The sequence below is a fragment of the Scleropages formosus genome, chromosome 7 (assembly GCF_900964775.1).
Source record: "Scleropages formosus chromosome 7, fSclFor1.1, whole genome shotgun sequence".
Taxonomy (NCBI): Eukaryota; Metazoa; Chordata; class Actinopteri; order Osteoglossiformes; family Osteoglossidae; genus Scleropages; species Scleropages formosus.
In genome coordinates this window covers 2,695,477-2,701,622 of record NC_041812.1, presented here as the reverse complement: position 1 = coordinate 2,701,622, position 6,146 = coordinate 2,695,477, and the positions used below count along the sequence as shown (strand labels likewise).

The window sequence follows — 6,146 nt, the reverse complement described above, 5'->3', positions numbered from 1 at the left end:
CAGTTAATTTCTTTTCGATAAATCCAAGGTAACAAGAAACCTTACAGTGCATATCAAGAATAGCAATAAGAGCAACAAACACGAAACAGCAAACTGACACACTTTCAAGAAAATTATTTTTGTTTTATATATGTATACGTATGGAGGAAAAAAATTATCAATATATTTAATTGATGCACACGTTATATTTTATATAGAAAGTGGATCGTAATTGTCATACAAAATTTCATACAGCAAATACAGGAACGCAAACTACTTCTCTGAACCCAACACATTTTTACTGTTCATTCCTGAGAAACAGCAAGAAGAAAACTGCAGTCTTTTCTCATGTTACAAATGAGGAGAATTCAGTTTTCTCTCCTTACCCATATGTGACCTTACACCTTGTACCTTGCTTTGGAGAAAAGTGTCAGATGAATGTAATGATTCTGGATTTTAAACTTTTATAAAGTCATCAAGTTTCTGAGAGAAGAAGCGATGCCTTCATTCACCAAGGCCTAAAATTTACCTAAAATTAGGGCAGCATGGTGGTACAGTGAGTAGCACTGCTGTCTTATGGCATCTGCAAGAGGACATGGGTTCAATCCCTGCTCAGTCTGTGTGGAGTTTGCATGTTCTCGTTCTGTCTGTGTGGGGTTCCTTGGGGTGCTCTGGTTTCCTCCCACACTCCAAAGACACACTGTTCAGGTTCACCCATTGTGTGTGTGTGTGTGTGTGTGTGTGTGTTCCACTAATGTATGGATGAGTGACCCAGTGTAAGTAGTGTATCTAGCAGTGTAAGTTACCCTGGTGAATAAGGTGTGTGGGCTCTAACACTACATGGAGTTCATTGGAAGTCACTTTGGAGAAAAGTGTCTGCTAAATACACACACACACACATTTTCAGAACCGCTTGTCCCTTACGGGGTCACGGGGAACCGGAGCCTACCCGGCAACACAGGGCGTAAGGCCGGAGGGGGAAGGGGACACACCCAGGACGGGACGCCAGTCCGCCGCAAGGCACCCCAAGTGGGACTCGAACCCCAGACCCACCGGAGAGCAGGACTGCGGTCCAACCCACTGCGCCACCGCACCCCGTCTGCTAAATAAATAAATGTAAATAAAACCAGAAATATCAATTATCAGTAACTGCTCAGGCAATGCAGTGGCCCACAAGCATAGGTAATGAGGCAGTGTACACCCTTCATGGGGTGCAAGTTCATCACAGTGCAATCACACTCTCTCACTTTGGGCAATTCAGAGCCACAAGTTCCATGGAAACAGATGTTTTATACTGCCAGAGGATCACCCCCTAAAAACACAAGGACAGCATACAAGTGGAGCTGGATTCAAACCAACACAACAGATGCTGTGAGGCACCAGCGTTGCTCACTGTGCCACCAGTTAACCCAAGAACGGCAGCATAAGTCAACAAAGTTAAAAAGAGAAAATAATAGCAAGATAAACATTGAGGGCAATGGGAGAAAGGGTAGAATGCAAATATATTATGAACAATATAAGCAATTTTGAATATGTGGGTCTTAAGCTTGGATTTAAAGGTGTCCAGAGCAGTGCTTATTTCCTCGACTTTGTTTCGAATGTTCTAAAGATATGGCAGGAATTTTATGTTTTTGGCAAAAAGCCTTTTATCTGCCATTACTCCAGCATTGCATTTGCTTGCTTGTCTATCTTAATATTATTTAAAAAAAAAAAATTGGTAGGAGGGTATCAAGGTTTGTCTAGCCTGTGTTTTGTGCACCTACTTGAACGATGAACCTCGGTGCAGCAAGTGGTAGGTAACGAATTAGGTTTGCTTGAGACTTTCATGTCTCCTTCTCTTAATGTAATGCATTAATTGTACTTTTGCTGAGATGTATGTCACTTTGGATAAAAGCGTCTGCTAAATGAATAAATGTTAATGTAAATGTAAAAAAAACTTGTGAAGTCATTGTGGTTTAGGAATGCATTACTATTCCATTTAAATTATTAGCAAATAAAAGTAATTTTTACTAGAAACTGCCTTACAAGGAGATTCATGGGATCAAATTACTCTTTGTGCAAGGGAAGCCTGTATTGTCCACAGAACCTCGTCATTCTTTGTCCAAAGTGACTTACAATTTTTTTCCTAAGGTTTGTATAACATACTAATTCACATTTAGTCATTTAGCTGATGCTTTTCTCCAAAGCAACTTACAGTGTTAATTTACCTACAATTACTTACCCATTTGTACGGCTGGATAATTTTTTTACTGGAGCCATTTAGGGTAAGTACCTTGCTCAAGAGTACTAGAGCCAGAGGTGAGATTCAAATCTGCGACCTTTGGATCGAAAGACAGCAGCTCGAAGCTTTACACTACCAGCTGTCCCATTTACTTTATTTGCAATTATTTGCCCATTTATAGAACTGGGTACTGTTACATCCACAGGGATGCCCATTTTCTTTTATTTTGAAGGTTTCTCTCCCCCAATTTGTGTTTAACACCTGTCCATCAGCATAAATCCCGGAGTGATGGACGTGATTTGCTGGAGCCGAAAAGGAGGGACTTCCCACATGTTGAAAAGCAACTTCCTGGAGGTCATTTGAGAGCTTTCTGGGTTAACAGAGTAGGTGGGCTGTGATTTTTGGTAGTGCTGTCACTTCTGGTTTACCTTCTTGCAGGTACTTTGATATTTTTGTTTCTGTTCTTAGTTTTCTTAGAGTTTTCTTTAGAAATTATAAAAGTAGTTTTGTTAGGAAGGTGATGGAAGACTTTTGGGTTTTTACCCCCTTTTTTGTTTCCAGGTTTGAGTTGGAAAGCAGTTTGTCTACAAGGGTTAGGGTTAGTTAAGGTTTTTCTCTCTACTTTTTTTAAGGTTTGCTTGTTGGATCTTTGTTGTATTCACTTTCTTAGTCTATTCATAAGAATATTAAACATGTACTCTTGTTTGTGCACGTTATTTGATGTCTCATCAATTCATAACATGTAACTTGGTACAAACTTTGTTATACCACTGGCAACCTGTCTGTGTTTTGTTTTCACCCCATGCCAGTACCTTGATCAAGGAGATAAGGGTATTCCAATGGGAGCCAGAATTTGAGCATGTGCCCTTCAACTGTAAGGCAACGACTTAGCACTAGTTGCCTGAACAGGGTAAAGAGGTAATGCCAAAGAAAAGAAATAAGCACTGGAGCATATTCTAGAACACACACTGCCAGCAGTGGCCTGACTGTACAAAGGGGGCAGCAGTACTGTAAATGCCTTGTTCTTATGCTTCATCTCAACTGTATGAGGCAACAGCTGTTTCTGTATTTCTGCTGCATTTTTAAAAAACACTTTACCAGAAACAGTTAAGATACAGTGATATGCTTCTGGAACTTTCTACGCTGTATAGCAGCCCAGGGGACTCGGCCCATCCGGCTTTCTTCAGTTTTGTCAACACGGGCCGGGCTTCAGTTCAATAAACCCATAAATGAAAAACTCATCAGTTAAACTGTCAGTGAGAGATATTGTTAAGAATGGTGAAAAGGATTAAACACCATTCATTACCTTGTTTTTTACTCACCTGCCCTTCTTGATTTAAGTATAATGTTCCACCTCCTCACTGGAAAAAAGGATTGTACTCAAGGTAATGACCAACAAAGCTCATGATTTCCATGTGCCCTTTGAATTGTCATATATTCACTTTCTACATTTCTATGGCTCCTATTGCTTCTTTGCTATGTAACTATGTAGCTGTATTGATGTGGTTTAATTCTTCCTACAGAAATGGCCAGATGTGTAGAAATAACAATTGCACAAACTTTTTTTTAATCTTATGAGCCTTTAAACATGGCAGCAATGCATCAAGACTGTTTGTCTCGTCTATCATATAAACATCTTCCATGCTTTGAAATGCTGATGCGTCCTCATTGCATTACCGCATGAAATATGAATGTTATTTGTGCATGTTTTCTCGATTTGGCCGGGTATGTGAAATGGGCTGCATTGAACCACGGAAAGGACCTGTCTGCTTGTGTGATGCATTACAGCTTATACTAATGCAATGCCAAGCTTTTATTGTGTCTATTTATGAGGTCAATTTTGCGTCCCACACTTAAATATTTATCAATATGTTACCAGACTTACCTTAAGAGCTCTTTCTTGACTTAGACATGATTGTGTACAGTTAGAGGTATATTTGTACTTTTCTAACTTTTTTCAGTTAGCAGGTGAAGGTTCATTGGGAGAGACTGGCAACCTGTCTGAGTGTATCTGTCTATCTAACACTTTACTTGAATCAAAGCAAGTGTGGTAAAACTGAAAAGTCAGATAAAATGCAGGTAAAAGGTCTAGCATTGGGCAAATGCTGAGGATTTTTTAAAAAATTTTTTTAAATTTATGAGCTGGGGACACCACCCTCAGCGATTTTCATGGTGAGCAGTAATTAACATTATGAGCAGAAAAATTAAATGACTTTTATAACCATTGACTACATATGCTACAACACCCATAAGAAAAAAATTGTTCATGAAATGGATGGATTATGTTAAACTTAAAATTTCTGTGTGCTTCTATGCTTCATTGAACTAGAGCTTACTTTGGGTTTGAGGCCTTTGGCAGATGAATCCTCTGATGTGCGGATGTCTGATTTCACCAAAGCATTGATTTTATGTATCTGATGCTTTTTCTTCAGATGAACTTAGTTTTCACCCATTTGTAGAGCTGGGTTATGTCACTGGAGTAATTTAGGGTAAGTACATTGCTCTGGATACTGTAGCTGGGAGTCAGACCTGTGATCTTTGGATCCAAAGGCAACAGCTGTAACTGCTACACCACCAACTACCCTGTTACCACCTCAAAAACAATGAACTGGTCTCCAGAAAACTGATGTTTGAAGTGACCCGAACATCATTTTGCGCAGAAAAACCAAAGTCAACCATCTGCCACCAGAGGGAGTGACCACTTCAGCTTTTATGTCTGAAGCACTTCCCCCCCCTCCCATATGAGTTTAGACAACTGCATTAGCATTACTAACAGCCACATTTTTTTCCCCTCTCATGTTTTCATGAAACATTTTGACTTTTTAGTTTAAAATGACTTGCGTTAGTAAGAAGTCGATTAAAAGGCAGACAAGCGACTCATTCGCAGCAGCTGGATATAAAACCATGACAGGTTTAGGTAAGAATAACACGTTAAACAAGGTACATGATGAGCGGTGTCTCCAAGACACGGCAAATCCGCCAAATAATTTCATAGACCTTGGGGGCGAGGGTCGGCAGTGGGGGGGTGGGGGGGTGAAATTCCAAAAGTCTAAAGCAGATCGGTGGGGGGAAGGGCACACGGGGGAGGTCTTCTTATAAATTACATGCGTTGAGCTCCCAGTTCGCGCACGGCAACCCACGCCCCCAACCCCCAGCCAACCCCCAGCCAACCCCCACAGCTCTGCACTCCCCGCCAGGGCTTCGGTTCTAGTCAGCAGTGACTTGTCAAAGTGGTCAAGGAAGTGCATTTGTGCGCCGGTGCCGATGGAGCGCACTAGGTGTAGCGCCTCGGTGCCGTCGGGCTCCCCCGTGTCAGAGATCACATCCCGCCAACATGTTAAGATGATTTCTCGAGGAAAGGTTTAAAGGTGGGGGTGGGGCGGGGCGGGGCGGGGCGGGGAGGGGGACATCCGAGGGCTTGCGAGACTCCTTCCTGAGCGGAACTGCCACTGATCGGGGAGGGGGGACCTGTGGCGGAGAGCGACAGCGGCATGTCAGCGCTCTGCGCTCGGGCTGCGGCGGCGGCAGCGGCGGCGGCGGCGGCGCACGGTGAGCCCGCGCTGCGCACCGAGGGGATTTAACAGCTGCTGCTCGCCTTTCGCCACTGATCCGAGCGCAGAAGCACAGAGCAAGAGAGATGCGCTCCGATGTGAACTTACAGAGGGTGTCTTCAGGGCTTTCCCCGGGAGATCGCAGCCCGACATGGCGATAACGGGGCTCCTCTTCCCGCTCCCCTCTGGACATCTTTAAACTCATCGGCACATCTCTTTCTCCCCGGATGCAATGCTGTAAATAAGGCTCTTTCATATGTAAGTATTTCTTCACGTTTTGTGCCCCAGCATCCCGTACATACTCGTTTCAGTACCCGAGACGCGCGCTATAGAATGCGCTGTATACTGCGGTAAAGTTTTACCACGGGAGGAAATGCATTTACAAAGTATGGAAA

At 42.8% G+C, this 6,146-nt stretch overlaps 1 protein-coding gene across 1 annotated transcript in view; it reads left to right on the top strand.

Annotated features, from left to right (window-relative positions):
• The first annotated feature begins 5,941 nt into the window (after positions 1-5,941).
• LOC108927986 (sodium channel protein type 4 subunit alpha-like) overlaps positions 5,942-6,146 on the top strand; it is a 110,320-nt gene continuing 110,115 nt past the window's right edge. The window contains exon 1 of the mRNA XM_029253514.1: positions 5,942-6,009. The gene's annotated coding sequence lies outside the window, so the exon portion shown is untranslated. The remainder of the gene's footprint in view (positions 6,010-6,146) is intronic.